Source organism: Panthera onca, chromosome E1 (genome assembly GCF_046562875.1).
Source record: "Panthera onca isolate mPanOnc1 chromosome E1, mPanOnc1 haplotype 2, whole genome shotgun sequence".
NCBI lineage: Eukaryota > Metazoa > Chordata > Mammalia > Carnivora > Felidae > Panthera > Panthera onca.
Genome location: NC_138352.1, coordinates 30,801,711 through 30,821,765, shown reverse-complemented (window position 1 = coordinate 30,821,765; position 20,055 = coordinate 30,801,711). Strand labels below are relative to the sequence as shown.

Genomic DNA, 20,055 nt, shown 5'->3' with positions numbered 1-20,055 from the left:
CAGGGGTTCTTGATAACAAGAAGCCTTTGAGTATCTCTTCTGGGAACCACTACTAGAATGGCCCTAGTCTTTTTTCAATTCTCTTCGATTCTTGTATAAGCGTCAAAATCCCAAGGACTAAGTGGGAAAAGAAACGGTCACTTGGAAGTAGCCTCCAGTTATCCCTTCAGTTTAATATAGTGCAAAGTCAGCACATCTGGGTTTACTGCCCCAAACCAAGATCACATCCATGGGATGAAGGAATTTCCCCAACGGTAAATCATAGCCCTGTTATGAATGGTGAATAGACATAGGGTGAGCACTCTGTTGATATTCTCACTTTCATCTTTATCCCGGTGTTTCCACTTACTTCTCCCACCCTAGCTAAGTCCAGAACCTCAGGGACCCTGCTATGAGGACTGATCACCTTGTTTAAAGCGAGAAAGCTGAACTGGAGAAGGTCTTCTCTGAGAATTATTTTAGCTTAGGTGGAACTGGTGAGATTTAAATAGGTCAGGTGAAGAAGCCCACTTTATGTCCAGGACATTAGTGGGTCATGTATTTCTCTCACTAGCCAGATAGCCAGAGGAGGCCCCAGGAAATTTGAATGCTAATTCTCAGAAGAAAGTCTCTGGGAAACAATGGTGACAGGGCTACACCCTCAGAGTCAAAAGACCAGGTACAAATCCTGGATCTTCAATATACAAGCTGTGTGACATAGGGCAATTTATGTCTGAACCCCAGTTTTATCATCTATAAAGCAAATATAACAATGCCCAATTTATGGAACTATTGGGATTATTCAATGACAATATATATAAACAGTAAGTGTGAGGCCCGGTAGGTATTCTAAATGGGGTAGCTGTTATTATTATTATTAATTACTCCTTTTATTAGTTTTATTTTCTCTCTTCTTTCCTGAGCTTGCATTCTTTGTTCACCTCAATTAACCCACAAAAAGGAAATTTTGGCTTTTGAGAGTTATCCCCAGAGAGTCCTTTGCGCCTTTGTTCCTGGGGATTTAATTTTTTTTTTATTTATGTTTGAGAGACAGAGAGACAGAGGACAGAATGTGAGCAGGGGAGAGGCAGAGAGAGAGGGAAACAAAGAATCCGAAGCAGACTCCAGGCTCTGAGCTGTTGAACACAGGGCTTGAACTCATGAACTACGAGTTAACCAACTGAGCCACCCAGGAGCCCTGTTCCTGGGGCTTTAGATGAAAATGTTTAGCATGGATATTTTCACTGTGTACAAAACAGTGGCTACTGGATCTCCTCTAGTGAGCTGTCCCATAGACCAGGGAGCTGACAGCAAGGTGGGAGCCACTGGTGTTTCTCTTAGGAAAAAAAAAAAGATTCTGAAGATAGCTGAGACAATACAGGTAAAGAAAAAGATGTCAAGATATAAGAGGGCTGGTAGAATGGCTAAAATTAAAAGACTGACAATGTCAGGTGTTAATGAGGATGTGGAGCACCTGGAACTCTCAAACATTACCAATGGGAGCATAAACTGATAGAACCATTTTGGAAAACTATTAGGCAGGGTCTAAGAAAGTGAAACATACATCTACCTTTTGGCCCAGCAGTTCTCCTCCTAGGTATACATCAAGGAGAAATGAAAACATATCCACAAGTAGCCTTGTATAAAATGTGCATAGCAAAAAAAAAAAAAAAAAAAAAAAAAAAAAAAAAAAAAAAAAAAAAAAAAATGTGCATAGCAGTGAAAGAAAGAAAGAAAAAGGGAAAGAAAGAAGAAAGAAAGAAAGAAAGAAAGAAAGAAAGAAAGAAAAGGAAAGGAAAAAATATTGTGCATAGCAGCTTTATTTACAGTTGCTGAAAACTGGACATGACCTAAATATTAATCAATAGAAGAATGAGTAAGAAAAATTTATCACTATAAATCCATACAACTGAACACGACTCAGCAATAAAAAAGCACAAGTTGGGGCGCCTGAGTGGCTCAGTCGGTTGAGCGTCCGACTTCAGCTCAGATCATGATCTCACAGTCTGTGAGTTCGAGCCCCGCGTCGGGCTCTGTGCTGATGGCTCAGAGCCTGGAGCCTGCTTCGGATTCTGTGTCTCCCTCTCTCTCTGCCCCTTCCCTGCTCATGCTCTGTCTTTCTCTGTCTCCAAAATAAATAAAAACATTAAAAAAAAAAAAAAGCACAAGCTACTGACACATGCATCATTGTAGATGAATTTGAAAACATCATGCTGGGCAGAAGGAACCAAACCACAAAGAGTACATACTATGTACATACTGTATGATTCCATTTATATGAAACTCATGAACAGGTAAATCTAACATATGGTGATAGAAATCAGATCAGTAGTTGCCTCAAGGTGGGGGATTACTAGAAAAGAGTATGAGGCCCTTTCTAGGATAATGAAAATATGCAGTATCTTGACTACAATGATCATAATATGATAATATGTAACACGTTAATACATTTTGTCAAAATTTACTGAACATACTGACCTATGCAGTTTACTGTGTATAAATTATATCTCAATAAAGTAAACCAATAAGTATCAGGGCTAAAACAATTACTCCACCAAGAGCAAGGGAACAGAGTCATCAAATGCATATCAGAGAACAAATGCTTTCATCGTGGTCCCAGATCACAAAACAGTCAGGGATGATGTACAACAGAAAGAAAGAGTATGAGGAAGGTGTAGGTCATGGCAACAGGGCTGGTCATGAGCAGGCAGTCTCCATGAAGGTGTAGCACTGGAGGGCAGGGGTGACCATCGTACAGTGGAAAGGGTGACAGATGGCCACGTAGCGGTCATAGGCCATTGTGGCCAGGAGAAAGATGTCCGTGTCCCCAAAAGTCAAGAAGAAGTACAGCTGGACCAAGCATCCTGCATAGGAAATGGACCTGCTCTGGGTCTGGATATTCACCAGGGCCTTGGGCACGATGGTGGAGGTGAAAAGGATGTCAGCACAGGACAGGCTGGCGAGGAAGAAGTACATGGGTATGTGAAGACGTGCGTCAGTGCCAATGACCAGAATGAGGGTTCCCAGCCACAGTGACCACATACGTCTGCAGGAACAGCAGGAACAGGATGTACTGCTGTTCTGGACGCTCTGAGAGTCCCCAGAGGAGGAACTCCAAGATGCTGGTCTGGTTCCCTCCTGCCATGAGCCCAAAAGCTAGAGAAAGAGACCTCCACGAAGAGACCCACGAAAACTCTAAGCATATTTCCGTATATATTAGCAATATCCCTGCAATTCAGGTTAAAGGAAAATAAATAATTTTTTGAACTCCTTATTTAAATCCCAGTTACTTAATATACAGTGTAATATTGGTTTCAAGTGTACAATTTAGTGATTCAACACTTACATACAACACTTGGTGCTCACCCTCCTTAATACCCATCACCTATTTAACCCATCCCCCCGCCACGCCTATCATTTGATAATCATCAATTTTTTCTCTCTAGTTAAGATTCTGTTTCTTAGTTTGCCTCTCTCTTCCCCCCCACCCCAACCTGGTTGGTTATTTTGTTTCTCAAATTCTACATATGAGTAAAATCATATAATTGTCTTTCTCTGACTGACTTATTTTGCTTAGAATAATACTCCTAGCTCCACCCATGTCATTGCAAATGGCAAGGTTTCAATTTTCTTGATGGCTGGGTAATATTCCATTGTACACATATACCACTTCTTCTTTATCCGTTCGACGGCGGATGGACATTCAATGGCTGATGGACAGGCTCTTTCCATAATTTAGCTACTGTAGACAATGCTGCTATAAACATCTGGGTGCATGTATCCCTTTAAGTTAGTATTTTTGTATTCTTTGGGTAAATATCTAGTAGTGGCGAGATCACAGGATAGTTCTATTTTTAACTTTTTGATGAACCTCCATACTGTTTTCCAGAGCGGCTGCACCAGTTTGCATTCCCACCAACACTGCAAGAGTGTTCCTGTTTCTCCACATCCTCGCCAACACCTATTGTTTCTTGTATTGATTTTAGCCATTCTCACAGGTGTGAGGTAATATCTCAGTGTAGTTTTGATTTGTATTTCCCTGATGGTAGGTGATGATGAACATCTGTTCTGTATGTTGGCTGTTGGCTATCTGTATGTTTTCTTTGGAGCGATGTTTGTTCATGTGTTCTTCCATTTTCTATTTATTTATTTATTTAATTTTTTTTTTTTTTTTTTTGAGACAGAGAGAGAGAGAAAGAGATAGAGAGAACTTCAGCAGGGGAAGGGCAGAGGAAGAGAGACGGGGGGTTTGAGAGAGAGAGAGAGAGAGAGAGAGAGAGAGAGAGAATCTTAAGCGGGCTCCATGCCCGGCACAGAACCTGACATGAGGCTCAAACTCACGACCATGAGATCATGATCTGAGCCAAAATCAAAACTCAGACACTCAGCTTACTGAGCTACCCAGGTCTTCTGCCATTTTTAAATTGGATTATGTGTTTTTGGATAAGTTCTTGATATATTTTGGATACTAACCCTTTATCAGATATATCATTTGCAAATATCTTCTCCCATTCTGTAGGTTCATTTTAGTTTTGTTGATTGTTTCCTTTTCTGTGCAGAAGCGTTTTATTTTGATGAAGTCCAACAAATTGGACAACTTCAAGAAATGGATACATTCCTAGAAACAAATAAAATGTCAAAACTGTAACAGAAAGAAATAGAAAACTTGAACAGACTGATGACCAGCAAAGAAATTGAATCAGTAACAAAAATACCCCAACAAACAAAAGTCCAGGGCCAGATGGCTTCACAGGTGAATTCTACCAAACATGTAAGGAAGAATTAACAGCTACTCTCCTAAAACTATTCCAAAAAATAGAAGAGGAAGGAAATCTTCCAAATTCATTCTATGAGTCTCACTAAAGTCTCACTTAAAAAAGAGAACTACAAGCCAATATCCTTGATGAACATGGATGCAAAGTTCTCAATGAAATACTAGCAAACCCAATCCAACAGTACATTAAAAGAACCAGTCATCACGATCAAGTGGGATTTATTCCTAGGTTTCAAAGGTGGTTCAATATTCACAAATCAATCAACATGATACACCACATTAATAAGAGAGCAGTATTATCATTTCAGTAGGTACAAAAAAGGCATTTGACAAGGCACAACATCCATTCATTACAAAAACCTCCAATGAAGTAAGTTTAATAAAGGTCATATACAAAAAACCCACAGCAAATATCATCCTAAATGGGGGAAAACAGAGCTTTTTCCCTAAGGTCAGGAACAATACAGGAAGATCCACTCTCACCATTGCTATTTAACGTAGTACTGGAGGGGCCTGGGTGACTCAGTGAGTTAAGCCTCTGAATTTGGATCAGGTCATGATCTCACAGTTTGTGGGTTTCAGCCCCGCATTGGGCTCTGTGCTGACAGCTCAGAGCCTGGAGTCTACTGCCAGTTCTGTGTCTCCCTCTCCTTCCCCTTCCCTGCTCATGCTCTGCCTCTGCCTCTGCCTCTGTCTCCCTCTCTCTCTCTCTCTCTCTCTCTCAAAAATAAACATAAAAAAGTTAACATAGTACTGAAGTCCTAGCCACAGCAACCAGACAACAAAAAGAAATAAAAGGCACCCAATTGGCAAGGAAGAAGTCAAACTTTCACTATTTCCAGATAACTTGATACTCCGTATAGAAAACCCAAAAGATTTTCCCAAAAAATTGCTAGAACTGATACACAAATTCAGTAAAGTCACAGGATACAAAATCAATGTACAGAAATCTGTTGCATTTCTATACACAAATAATGAAGCAGCAGAAAAAGAAATTAAGAAATCAATCCCATTTACAATTGCACCAAAAACCATAAGATCCCTAGGAATAAACCTAACCAAAGAGGTGAAAGACCTGTACTCTGAAAACTATGAAACACTGATGCAAGAAGCTGAAGAAGACACAAAGAAATAGAAAGACATTCCATGCTCACGGAGTAGAAGAACAAATATTGTTAAAATGCCCATACTACCAAAAGAAATCTACACATTTAATGCAATCCCTAACAAAATACCAACAGCATTTTTCACAGAGCTAGAACAATCCCAAACTTCATATGGAAACACAAAAGACCTCGAATAGCCAAAGCAACCTTGAAAAAGGAAAGCAAAGCTGGAGGCATCTCAATTCCTGACTTCAAGTCATATTACAAAGCTGTAGTAATCAAAACAATATGGTACGGGAACAAGAATAGACACACATTTCAAAGGGAGAAGGACAGAAAACCAAGAAATGAACCCATTTCGACTATACTTCAAAAACGCAGGAAAGAATATCCAATGGGAAAAAAGCAGTCTCCTCAACAAATGGTGTCAGGAAAACTTGACAGCCACATGCAGGAGAATGAAACTGGACCCCTTTCTTACACTGTACACAAAAATAAATTCAAAATGGATTAAAGACCTAAATGTGAGGCATGAAACAATTAAAATCCTAGAAGAGAACACAGGCGGTAACGTCTTTGACCTCAACCATAGCAACTTCTTACCGGTTATGCCTCCTCTGATAAGGTCAACAAATGAGTTTATTTACTGAGCATCATCTCCCTGCAAGGCTCTGTGTTGACACTGCCAGGAATGTAGACACAGTCCTGTACCAGAAACTTCTCCCTTCTTTCTAACCTGAACGTATTCTGCTATAGTTTCTTCTCTTTCCCTGATTCACTGAGTAGGAAACACTTGGATGCTTTGGCCAAACTGTTGCAGAGAAGAAGAATGGCAATAAAACAAAAATTGACATACCTGGGGAAAATCGACTGGCCAAGAGTACTTCAGAAGGCACATTTGGTTCAGTTCTCAACCCTGTAGCCTCAGAAACCTGTGTCAAGGGCAGATCCCACTAACCAAGCTTCAGGTAGGGACAGATAGAAACCAGAAGAACCCCATTCCCCACGCCTGATAAATAGAACTTAAAGGTAGAAGAGAGATTCTGCTGGCACTAGATCCTCTGCCTCTAGACAAGCTATATCAGAGTGTTGCTTGATGAACACAGTCAGATTGTACTGTTTCATTGGAGCCCTCTGTTTACTATAAGGAGAACTTGGTGAAGGAAAGGGTCGTGCCAAGCCTGACAAGTTATTATCCTCTCTTCCAGTCAATGCTTCCAAAGGCACTGCTAGCACTGCTCTTGGAAGACCCAGTTTTCCCCTGGATTTGCCTGGTCGACCTACTCCTTTCTGTTCTGTTTCTCCAAACAGGGTTTACCACAACCAATTAGCTTTCACTTACGAACTTAAAGCCCCGTACAATCCTACCTCCCTAAGATTCCCCCCAGGTCACCTTAATTTGGTTGGAAGGTTTCCAAAATTCTTCAAAGACAGTTTTACAACTAATCTCTTGATATACTTAAGCATGTGGCTGATTACATAATTTGTGTGCGGATTTTACTTATTTAACTCTCAAAGGGCAAACTTACTTCAAAGTTCACGGAGAGATCCATCAGCTCAGCCTGTGTCTAATATATTGATGATATCCCTCTACTTTTTCTTCTTCAAAAAGAAATAAATTCTCATGGTGATAATAACGTAAGCTCTCTGGGAGAAGAGATTTTGGTCTTTTTCCTGCTGTATCTCCAACACCCATACCCTTGTTCCTAGCACAAGGTAGCTCAATAAATATTTGTTGGTTGAATGAATGAATGAACGAATGAATACATGATCTATCCCGTCAGATTGGCTTGGTTTCCCAGACGATTGCCAGAGACAGAATTTAGCCCAACTTCTTTGTCTCGGGGTGTCTTTAATCACGTAGTGAACTTTCTCATTGTACTTACCTACTTAAGTCATCTACATTGAGATCTAGTTCTTCACGTCTGTCACATCTTGTCAGCTCCTTTGGGTTACAATTTCACTGTGTTCCGTATGTTCTTTCTGAAGCAGCATGTTTTCTCCCCACTTTACGCCTGTGGTGTTGGTGATTTCAAACATGCACTTTTTCTTCCAATGCTAAATAAAATGGCATGCAGGGGAGCCCCTGTCCTGTGCCTGCTTATGAGGACCTGACATTGTTCGGAAACATGACATCCATTTTACGCCAGTTCACATATTTCCATCTCTTTACAATTTTAAGTTTCTAAGTGGTATGAGTTCTTAAAACATACCTTTATTTCCTTGTTTCCATGAGGAAGACCCTCATGATTTCTGACCACTTGATAGTATTTCTTTGATCTGTTCTCCAAGAAACTTTGATTTCTATATTCCGCATTTTCTACCCCTAATAGTATGCTTTGTGCTATGACTTTCAGAGATACTAATACAGGTTCCTTACTCTATGATTACAGGGGACTCTTTATTTAAGTAGCAGTTCAGGAAGCAGGTATACATAGTCTAAAATGTTGGACTTATTTGGAATCTTCTGGGCTAGAAGATATAAAGATTGCCTTAAGAGAGTGTGGGGCGCCTGGGTGGCTCAGTTAAGTGTCCGACTTTGCCTCAGGTCACGATCTTGCGGTTTGTGAGTTTGGGCCCCATGTCAGGCTCTGTGCTGACAGCTCAGAGACTGCAGCCTGCTTCAGATTTTGTGTCCTCCTCTCTCTCTACCCCTCCCCTGCTTGTGCTCTATCTCTATCTCTCAACAGTAAATAAGTGTTAAAAATCTTTAAGAAGACAGTGCAATATTCACGCAAAATATTTGGCCCACGTTTACAAATTCTAGCATTCTCATGGCCAGAGCCATAATGCATACTACAGTATCTTAAGAAACTCTTTATGTTTATTCATAACAAACTAAATGTGTTCTTAATTTAACAATATTAAAATACCAAGCCAACACTCCTAATTTTATTTTTAACATAAAATAAGATAAAGTATATTCTAACATAAGAACTTACTCAGTATAGATTCTCGCCCTATAACATTTCCAGCTGTACATAAACTCTTCAGAACAGGAAGGTACTTAAAAGAATCCACAGTGGAAATTCAACAAGCAGAGTCCAAGACTCCTGGAGATGCTGACTTTCACATATTTCTAAAATGGCAATCAAGTGTCCAGTTGTGTGGAAAGTTGACCTGGCATCTGAGGTCCCTCCTCTAGACTCAGGATTTACACTCTTTCGAAATACAATTAAATTGATGGAGGGAGGTGGGTGGGAGACAGGCTAGACAGGTGAAGGGTATTAAGGAGGGCACGTATTGGGATGAGCACTGGGTGTTGTATGTAAGCGATGAATCATTGAATTCCACTTCTGAAACCAATGTTGTACTGTATGTTAGCTAACTAGCATTTAATTAAAAAAAACCACAATAAGTCAAAATAGGCCTTTAATCCTTCATAAAGATAATTTATAATTTTAGCATCTTTATATTCCCCTAAATAAGAATTAACACAAAGTAATGTGATAATTCTCTTTTAAAAATAATAACAATGCTAATAATTGCACAGTATAACTTCTCACTCTACTTTAGAAAAAATATGAGTATCACAATTATGCAAATTTTTAGACTTCACTTTGGTGAAGTATAAAACTTGAAGTATAAAAACTTGGTATTTTACATATATCTACATATTCAATTTACATATATTTAATTTACATATTAATTTACATATATTTAAATATAAAATAAATATTATATTATTAAGCCACAATACATAATATAAGTATTACATGAATGTTTAAACACAAAATTACATTATTAAATCATAATAACGTGAATATTATAATACATTTTCAAATGTAACATATACGCCTTTTTGCGTTCACTTGGCACAGTGTATCTTTGGAAATTCCTCCACAAGTCAGTTCAAACCGATGTGAAACCTGATGATATTTATCCTATATTTATTCATTTGTCAGAGAATTATAACTATGCTAATATAAAAAGAAAACTTGTTTTCAGTGGTTTACACTGAAGGAAAAGTACAAACTTCAAATGCCTCATTTTACAGCTTAGTGCTTGTCAGGTGCAAGGGCCAAGTCAGAACAAAACCCTGACTTGGAGTTGCCTATATTGGGCTGGAACAAGGCAGGTAAACGTAGGTGAGCACAGCTATACCTCATGTGATTGTAGAGAAATGCACTCAACAGTCAAAGGAAGTGAACAGGTTCTATCTTCCCCAGAGACAAAAATGAAGAATAAAAAAGTTAACACTAAAAATCATAATAGTATTTCACTATTATGAAATAGAGAAAGCACATTCACCACTGCTGGTGGCTGTGTAGTTAGTAAAAAGGCTTGCTTGATGAATTCCTTCCCTACATTTATCAGGAGTTAGAGAAATGTTCACCTCTTTGACCCTGGATTTTCTCTGTGGGGTCTTAGGAAAGCAGCAAGGAGGAAAAAAGGCCTGAGTTGACATACCTTCCTTAATAATTTGTTCAAAGTTAGGACGATAATTAAATAACCTGTGGCATGTTCATTTTATGGGATGTGTAGTTATTAACATGAATATCATGTGGTTTATTTTTTTAACTTAAGGTCTGTGGTTGAAAAGGAAAAAATGGTCAGCCTTGTGTATGTGTTGGAGGGATAAATACAACGAAAATACTTGCTTCACTAGAAGATAAAATCCTTTGCCAATATCTCTACATATTTCCTTTATACTTATATTCTCTTTGTACTAAAAAACACATTAAAAAAACTTTATTTGTATTTATGTGTGTGGATGGATAGATGGTGGATGATGGATGGATGGATGGATATGGGTTTGTATGAGCTGAGACAACAGCATGGAACCTGACTGTCAAAACTGACTACCTCATAGCGGTGGGATATGGGAAGAGGTCGGGAGAGATTAGTTTTTTCTTTATACATCTCTATATTTTTTAATTTTTTATAACAGGTAAATGTTACCCTTAGAGTAGGGGAAAAATCAAATAAAGAAAATTTAAAGGTGAGGAGGAGAATAAACAAGAACATTTTTTATTTTTAAGAAAAAACAAATTTGAAAAGAAAAGTGGTACTTAATAGCACTGAACCATACACGTAAACACAGTTAAGATGCGGTAAACATAGGAATGCATATATCCTTTGGAACCAGTGTTTTGATTTTCTTTGGGGCAAATACCCAGGAGTGGGATTACTAGATATATAATAGTTCTATTTTTAACCTTTTGAGGAACCTCCATACTATTTTCCACAGTAGCTGCACCACGTTGCATTCTCATCAACAGGGCTCAAGCGTTCCTTTTTCTCCACATCTTCACTGACACTTAATTGTTTCTTATGCTTTTTCTATTAGCCATTCTGACTGTGTAAAGTTGATATCTCACTGTGATTTTAACTTGCATTTCTCTGATGATTGGTGATCTTGAGCATCTTTGCATGTGTATGTTGCCTATCTGTATGTCCTCTTTGGAAAAATGTTCATTCGGGTTCCCTGCCCATTTTTTAAGTGGATTATTTGTTTTGGGTTATTGTGGGTTTTGTTTGTGTTTTGTTTGTTTTTATTTTTGGTGTTGAGCTCTATAAGTTCTTTATATATTTTGGATGAACCCCTTATTAGACATATTATTTGCAAATACCTTCTCCCATTCACTAGGTTGTCTCTTGTTTTGTTGATAATTTCCTTTGCTGTGAACCCCTCTGTTTATTGCAGCATTATTTACAACAGGAAACAACCCAAGTATCCATCAGTAGATGAATGGAAAAGTAAGATGTGTTATATATGTACAATAGAATATTACTAGCCATAAAAAAGAACAAAATCTTGCCATTTGCAACAACATGGATGGACCTAGAGGGTATAAAACTAAGTGAAATAAGTCAGAGAAAGACAAATACCATATGGTTTCCTTCAGATGTAGAATTTTTTGTTTCTGAGAGAGAGAGAGAAGCAGAGGAAGAGGGAGAGAGAGAATCCCAAGCAGGCTCCACACCCAGCACAGAGCCTGATGTGGGGCTCAATCTCATGACCGTGACCTGAGCTGAAATCAAGAGTTGGACACTCAACCAATGGAGCCACCCAGGCACCCCTCATATGTGAAACTTAAGAAACAAAATAAATGAACACAGAAAAAAGAGATAAGCAAAAAAACAGACTATTAAATACAGAGGACAAACTGGTGGTTGCCAGAGGGGAGGTGAGTGGAGGGAAGGGTGAAAAGGAGAAAATAAGATTGAGTACACTTATCTTGACGAGTACTGAGAAATGTAGAAAATTATTGAATCGTTACATTGTACACCTGAAACTAATACTGTGTTAATTATACTTGGATTCTTAAAAGTAATTAAAAATGATTAAGATGGGGAAGCCTGGGTGGCTCAGTTGGTTAAGTGTCCAACTCTTGTTTTTGGTTCAGGTCATAGTCTCACAGTTTTGTGAGTTTCGAGCCCTGAGTCAGGCTCTGTGCTGACAATGTGGAACCTGCTTAGAATTCTCTGTCTCCCTCTCTCTCTGCTCTTCCCCTGCTCAGGCTCTCTCTCTCTCTCTCTCTCTCTCTCTCTCTCTCTCTAAGTAAATAAATAAACCTTTAAAAAATGGTTAACATGGTAAATTTTATATGTATTTTACCACAATAAAAACTTTTTGGAAAAAAGAAAAGAAAATCATGCCATAGGAATTTAGAGCCAGCAAGTCTCTGAAGAATCCCTTTGATTTAGTTGTTGCCATTTTTCCTTGGCAGCCATGTTTCCATTGTGCAGTATGGAATGTTAAACAATTGTTAAACAATAGGAGCACAGTGAATAGAACAACATATTATCACATGCTGTAACAACATGCTATTCTTAGGACATTAGTCATTATCCCAGGATCTATTTGAAACAGCTACTAGGAACATGAAGACAGTACCTTTTTTAGTGAGCAACAGTCATTTCATGTGTATCAGCAAAATGGAAAAATTCAAGGTGCCTTCCTTAAAAGAAAATCCAGGTCAGGAGGGTGCAAGAACAAACCCTAAGACACTTAGCACATAGTAAGAATGGCCAAGGGGTAATAACTGTCACAGCCAACATGTAGCCTGTGGTTGCTGTGTGCTGGGCACTCTTCCAAGGGCTTTGTGTTCCTTGTAGCATCCCTATAAAATAGGTTCTATTATTATTATTATTATTATTATTACTATTACTATTATTATTATTTGAGAGAGAGAGGGAGGGTGGGAGGGAGGGAGCGCGAGTCAAGGAGGTGCAGAGGAAGAGGGAGAGAGAGAATCCCAAGCAGGCTCTACTCCAGCACTGGGCCTGACATGGGGCTCGATCTCACAACCGTGAGATCATGACCTAAGCCAAAATCAAAAGTCAAAGGCTTAACCAACTGAGCCACCCAGGCACCCTCAAGTAGTTTCTATTATTTTCCCATTTTAAAGGTGAGATACTGAAGTACAGAAAATTTGACTAACTTCCTCAAGGTCTCACAGCAAGAAGGGCAGGATCATGCCGGAGACCCTGGGACATGGATGCATGGACCTTCTCCCCTATTGGAAACTTGTACAGGTAGCCTTTCCCTTCCATTGTATTTCCCGGGGCCCCTCTGCATGTACCATGCTCCCTAGATCCCTGGGTTTTCCCACACTGCCCTCCCACACACCCATATCCTCCCATTCTTCTGCTCCATTTAAATCCCACTTTCTCCCAGGTATACTCTCTGAACACCCAAACCATTGGCACAACTTCTACTCTGAGCCCCACGGGCACACACTGCCCAGCATTGTACTGCCTGTGCCCAAGCCTCCCTCCCCAGACCTGAATGTTAACTATCCAGGGCCCATCCATATGTTCCATTCTCTAACATGAAGGGATCCTCAGACTCTGTCAGTTCACCCTTCTCCATTTACTGATGGGGAAACCGAGGCCCAGAGTGGGGAAGACACTTGCCCAGACTCCCACAGCTGGTCAGGACTTGAACGCCTCACTCATTCCAAGACTTCTCTGACACTCCTCAGAGCGCAACGGGGCCAGCACCCCATGGACGCTGAACAATGTTTTCAAACTGAGTGAATAGTCGAGTTGGAGAGGTTATCCCCTGGGATGTGGCTACCAGTTAGTTCCACACATTTAATGCGTCAGAAGAAATTAATCAGCCTGGGAATTAGGTCGCCCCGCAGATGCAGGAAGGCTGCTGTGTCAGGCCAATGAGGACAGGACAGTCAAAAGGCTTTGGAACAAGGAGCAGAAGTCCTCTTGCCCTGGCTCCAGCTGGGCAGGGCTGAGCTCCTGGCATCTCGGACCGGGGCTGTGGGGTGACAGAGGGCAGCACTCCTGAAGTCCATCAAGCACAGCTCCACAGACATCTCCCGAGCCTGCTGTCCTGGGGTGAATCTGCCGGCAGCTCCAGCCCCTCCTCCCTCCCTCCACTTCTAGGTCAGGTGGGAACTCTGGGGCGAGGTGGGCTCAGAGTAGGGCTCCGGGAGCCCAGGCTGGAAGACTGGGCATCTAAGTCCCCAGCTCCACCTTACTGCTTTCCTCACAGGGAGGTCAGAGAAAGGGCTCTTCCCTAACAGAGGAATCACAGTGAGGTCACAGCTTTGAGGGGTGACAGTTGCGGCACAGCGTGAGTACAGCCAGATAGAATAGACCAGGGTCCCTTGCTCTGTGATTGTCAACAAGCCCCGTCCTTCTCAGGCCATTAGCACTTTCTTAGAAGGAGGCAGAGGAGTGATAGCATCCTCTGAGCACAGGTGGTCACCACAGAGGGGTGTCTCTCCCAATTCTGGATTCCCAGACTCCTTTGTTCCCCCTCTCCTACTCAGTCTCTCTAGAAGGGTAGGAGAGAAGTCATGCTGGCTGAGGGCTCCTCGTGGGGCCGGGGGGTGCAAAGCCCATCCTTTATGAAGTTTCCTGGTTAATTAATTAGTGAGTGACCCTCTGTGCTCCCAGCCGACATGCCACCCCTCTCACCTTTGGCTGTTGAGGTCAATCTTCTTCCCCAGGCGTGCCTGCCTTAACTCCCCCTGCTGGTAGCAGATCAGCCTCTGGGTGTGTGGTGTGGAGGGCAGAGCCCATCTGTACTCACAGGTAAGTGGTCAGGCAGGAGACTTGCTGGCACAGAGCAGAATAAACAATGGCAGAAAGGCAAGGGCTAAATCAGGGGGAGAAAGAGAGAAGGGGAGGGAGAGAGATAAACGAGAAGTACCTGCCAATGCGTGACAGAAGGATGAGGAAGTGCACAAAACCATACGTAGTTCAGACTCCTGGATTCAGTTCCCAGCTCTATCCCCAAATTGCTGAATGACTTCAGACCGTGTTCTCTGGGCCTTGTTTCCCATTTGTGTCATGGCTGTTGGGTTAGGTGATATGTTAAAATCGTTGCCAATTGCTGATGCCAAGATAAGAAGATGAACTCTTTGATCGTGTCTTGTTCATAAAGCTCTGAATGCCCTCCCTGCCTGGTGCTCAACTACCTGCCCGGCATAGAGTAGATACAACAGGCAAGATTGCTATATAAATTATTAAAGAGAAATGAATGAGAAGTTGGCAGAGGAAAGGAGAGGATAGAAGGAAGCCCTTGGAATAGAAAGGCCTCATCTTTGGCTAAAACTGGTTGAAGAGAAGGCTATTCAGGAGAAGAATCTGAGCTGACCAGCAAGGGACCAAAGTCAAGGAGTTGGATAGACATTCCCAGGACTGGGAGTGCTGGGGGGCCAGCGACGGTTTCCCCTTTTTCCCACTGCCCATGTCCCCATCTGATAAGGCACATGGAGACTTTCAGCAAGAGTGAGAGGAAGGAGGAAGTTGTTGGCATTTGTGTGTTGACTCCTGTGTGGCTGGAAGAATCCATGGAGGTCTCTACGTCTCTCGCATTTTTGAGTGTAGGGGTCTGGGTCTGGGTCTTTGTGTGTATATGGCAGGTATGTCTTTGGATGGATCTGTGTATGCGTCTACACCTCTGTGTAAATGACTGTTAGTGGGTGTCCATGTGTGCCCATGTGTGTCTATTGCTGTCCTGGTGGGTGTGAGTGTGACTCTGGCATGTCCGTGTGACTCGATTTATCAGGATATGTCTGCATCTTTGTGCAGGCTCGTATCCCTGTGTACTTCTATGTCTTGGGGCATCTGAGTGTTTGCTGCAAAGGTGACCTTTTCCGTAAGCTGCCTGGGGGACGGGGTTTCTGGTTCTAGATCCTAAGATTCTCTGCCTCATTTTGTGACCTTAAATAAGTCACTCCTATCCATTTCAAAGAGACACCTGCCATGCCTGGGCCTTAGGAAGGGGTTCGGAGTCAAAACCTGCAGCTCAGCATCCAGGGAAACCAGTCCTGTGCCTGGATTTCCAGGGGAGCCAACATAAATTCAGTCAGTTTACCTCCCATCACCAAAAGTGTTTCGAGGCTGGGGGAGATGGGGAGGAAATTGACATTTTTAAAGTACCTACTATTTGCTAAGTGAATATATATGCCTCAAAGAGGTTAAGTAACATCTCTGAGGTTTCTCTTGTAATTTCCATTGTACATGCTATTCCCTCTTTCTAGAACTCCTTTCTGCTCTTGTCTGTCCAGTGAATGTCTTGTCCTTCAAGCTGGCCCTGTTCAAATGCCGCCTCCTCTGTGGAGCCTTCCCTGACTGCCAGGAGAGTTAAGACAAAGCCCTGTGTGATGGGGCGCCTGGGTGGCTCAGTCAGTTAAGTGTCCGACTTTGTCTCAGGTCATGATCTCATGGCTTGTCAGTTTGAGCCCCACGTCGGGCTCTGTGCTGACAGCTCAGAGATTGGAGCCTGCTTCCGATTCTGTGTTCCTCCCTCTGTTCCTCCCCATCCTCACATTCTGTGTGTCTCTCTCTTTAAAAGATTAAAAAAAAAAAAAAAAAGACAAAGCTCTGTGCCAGGTCTGAGGCCAGATAGAAACAGATGAGTAAATATTTGCCCTCAGAAAGTCCATCATCTTGTGGAGAAGATGAGCATTACAGCAGAAGTCACAACACCAGCAAATAAGGGCTAAGTTCCAAAGGAGGGTTACAAGACAGAGAGGAGAGAGGCATTCAAGCGAGGGCTGGAGGAGTCAGGAAAGAAGGTGGGGCTTCCTGGAGGGGGTAGAGCCAGAGTTGGGTATTGGGAAAGGGTAGGAAGAGCATTTCAGGTAAGGAGCAGTGTACAGGAAAAGCCTGTGAGAAACGTGTGAACAAGAGATGGTGAGGAGGCCAGCCTGGCTAGGGTGGGGGGACAGGGAAGCATGTGGAAGTGGTTGGAGCTGAGACCACCGGAGAACCAAGTTGAGAAGTTCTGGCTGCCAGGCTGAGCCATTTGCACTGTACCCGATGGGCAATGGGAGACCAGCAGGGCAGTAAACTGAGTAGAGAGAGCATGGCTCAAGAATCTCCAGGCCCCTTTTAGTCCTGGCTTTCTCTCTCTTTAAGGCTGCTGTCCTAGCCCACAGGAAACACGCTGAAGTCTCTGGGTGAAGATGGATGAGAATGCATCTGTCCTCAAGATCGGGGACCTCTGGCCAGGAGGGAGACCAGCCCACAGACGGTGCAGACAGTGTTGAGGCCTGGCATGCTGCCCTTCAGGTGAGAGAACCCAACATTCCTCTGCTGTCTCCCTGCCTTGGGTCCTATCTTCCACCCCACCCCACTCCACTGTGCCTCACAGGGGTAGGGAGGACAAAGCCATGTGTCAGCTCTTCCCCCCACCCCCCCCCCACCCCCAAATACCTTTCTCTGCCTTCACATTCTCTCTGCTTGCCTGAAACGCCCTTCCCACTTCCAGGTCTCTATCTGGTGAGCTCCTACTGATTCTTCCAACCCCAGTTCAAACTTCACCTCTTCTTTGGAATCTTCCCCGAATCAGACAAGCACAGGAAATTACTCCTACTACTTTGTTCATACAGTTAGTGTAGTGCTTATTGTTGTGCATGGCTGGAGGTCAAGGACCGTAGCTGACCTGCCTTTATAATCCTAGAGACCAACATAAAGCCTGATCCAAAGCAGGCGCTCAACAGATAGGTGTGAAGTGGACAGCTGAGCTGTTACACTGCTCCCAGAGAACCCCACACAACCCAACCCCAGAAAGACCACTGAGTCCAATTCCAGCTAAAAAACACATTGGCAAAACAGAGGTTGACCGTAATGGAAAAGGACCTGGAAATTAGGTCCTCTAGGAAAGAATCTAAGGCACCAGGTGTGTTTGGAGTGGAGAGAAGAACACCTCATAGACTTTTTTTAACACTGTGTGAAAAGCTGCAGAGAAGGGAGATTAGGTGTTTAACCTTCAGTGGCCAAAACTTCGACCACTTGTAGAAGTTACAGGGAAGCAGGTTTCAGCTGAGATTAAGAAAAACATCTTTAAATAACTACAGGCTTCCAGCAGTGGACTGGATTGCCTCTAGTAGCCTCGGGGAACAGGGAGAAGGCATCAGAAGCTGAGGGAAAGGGAACCAACATCTACTAAGCAACCATTCCCTGCTACGTGCTTATATATACATTAGCCATTTAATCATGGCATCAACCACGCAGAGAGGAATCATCAGTATTTCCATTCTATAGATGAGAAGAGTAGAGATGGAACGAATATGGGTCTATGTTTACAAAGTCAGTCAGGATTAAAACCCAGGTGGCTCTGACTGCAAAGCCAGTGGCTTTTCCTCTATATCATGCACTGCCCACCTGGAGGTGGGGGGGGTGGGGGGAAGGTCAGGGGCTCTGCAGGGGAGAATCCTGTACCTCAAAAGAGGACAAATCGGAGAGGTATCAAGGTCCTGGCTGTTCAACACTTCAGCTCTGTTCTGGGGATAGGGGTGGAGTTGGCATAAGCAGATGACTCCCTGCGATAGCCAATGAGTGACAGTGATAGAAAAGCAGAAAAATGAAAAAATAGGCTACATCTGGGACTTCTCCTGAAACGCGACAAGAGCAGACACTGCAGTTTGCACATCATCTCCTCTCTTCCACCTTCCCTTGCCTCTTTTTTCTCTCATTGCTCTTTAAAAAGCTTCATTCAACAAATACCGATTGAGTGAGTTTTGTGTATAGATCACTTGGCAAGACAGGGAATAAGCACAGCTCCTTCTTGCAAGGGGCATCTGAGCTAAGAACTGACTCGGTCCACTCTCTGGGATCTCACCAAAGCCTGGCCCTCTTTCCTGACAAAGCAGGGATAGGCTAGGCTAGGAATAGAACATTTACAGAAACTTTGCATCAGTGGGAAAAAATGTGTTTTAAGGAAGAGATTGAGTGGGTGACAAAATGAGTGCTTTGTTTCAGAGATAATTGAAATCACTTGGTTTACTGAGAAACTTTGAAGTTTTCAGTCAGCTGAGGTCAGAGCAAAGACAAGACTTGCCCCAGTATCATAGTGGATGTTACCTTCTTCATTCCATGCGCCCTCTGCCAACAATCCCACACAATCTCTTCCCCCTGTCTGGATGCCTCCCCCTCCGACACCATAGCACGTCTGCTGGATAAAACTGTATTCATTCTCTAAGACCCAGTTCAAATCCCATCTCTTCTTTATATTCTTGCCAAACTCCTCCAGTAGAATAATTTACTCCCACATGGTTCATAAAATTAGTAAAGGAGGAAACACTGCAAGCTGCTCTAGGTCAAACTGTGGGCAAAAGCTAAGCTTCACCCTGTTCCCCACAGGCCCCAGCACAGGAGTCAGCCAACTATGTCTTACGGGCCAAATCTGCCCTTCTGCCTGTTTATAATAAAGTTTTATTGGAACAAAGCCAAGGCCGTTCATTTACATACTATCAATGGCTGTTTTCACACTTCAATGGCAGAGCTGAATACTTGTAAGAGACCCTATGGTCCACAGGCCTAAAATACTCTATGATCCTTGACAGAAAAGTTTAACGATTCCTGAGTTAGCACATAATACGTGGTGAATAAACAAATGGCAAATGCCATAAGGGGTTTTATGAAGAAACTTCAACTGGTGTTCGGATGGCCTGGGTCCCAATTCTGCCTCAACTGCTTGTTTGACTATGCAAATGATGGTAGATAAATAGACGGGTGGCAGGGAGGTGGGTAGATAGGCAAGAGTTTTGGGTGCTGGGTGCTGCGCTAAGTATTTTACACTTATTACCCACTTTATCTTCACAACAACTCCATGGGTAGCTATTAGTATTTTCTTCAATGAAAGAAGAAGAAATGGAGGTTTAGAGCGGTCATAGCACCTGAGTGGTAGAGCCAGATCTCAAACTCAGGTCTGTTCTACTCCAAGCTTGAAACTACCCGCTACCTTAGGACACCCTACTGAGATTCAGATACTGA

At 42.4% G+C, this 20,055-nt stretch overlaps 1 long non-coding RNA gene and 1 pseudogene across 4 annotated transcripts; one reads left to right on the top strand and one right to left on the bottom strand.

Annotated features, from left to right (window-relative positions):
* Positions 1–2,567: 2,567 nt before the first annotated feature.
* LOC144614351 (olfactory receptor 1P1-like) lies at positions 2,568–14,833 on the bottom strand (annotated as a pseudogene). Its single transcript, XR_013552061.2, has 3 exons — positions 14,746–14,833; positions 12,701–12,926; positions 2,568–3,135 (listed from the first exon to the last, which is right to left on the bottom strand). The product of XR_013552061.2 is annotated as an olfactory receptor 1P1-like (transcript).
* LOC144614352 (uncharacterized) lies at positions 14,779–19,537 on the top strand. Of its 3 annotated transcripts, none has more exons than XR_013552063.1 (3): positions 14,779–14,862; positions 17,197–17,349; positions 19,423–19,537. It is a non-coding gene; the product is annotated as an uncharacterized LOC144614352 (long non-coding RNA). The 3 variants fall into 3 exon arrangements; XR_013552064.1 differs by lacking the exon at positions 19,423–19,537 and adding an exon at positions 19,042–19,414; XR_013552062.2 differs by lacking the exon at positions 19,423–19,537 and adding an exon at positions 17,549–18,836.
* The last annotated feature ends 518 nt before the right edge of the window (positions 19,538–20,055 follow it).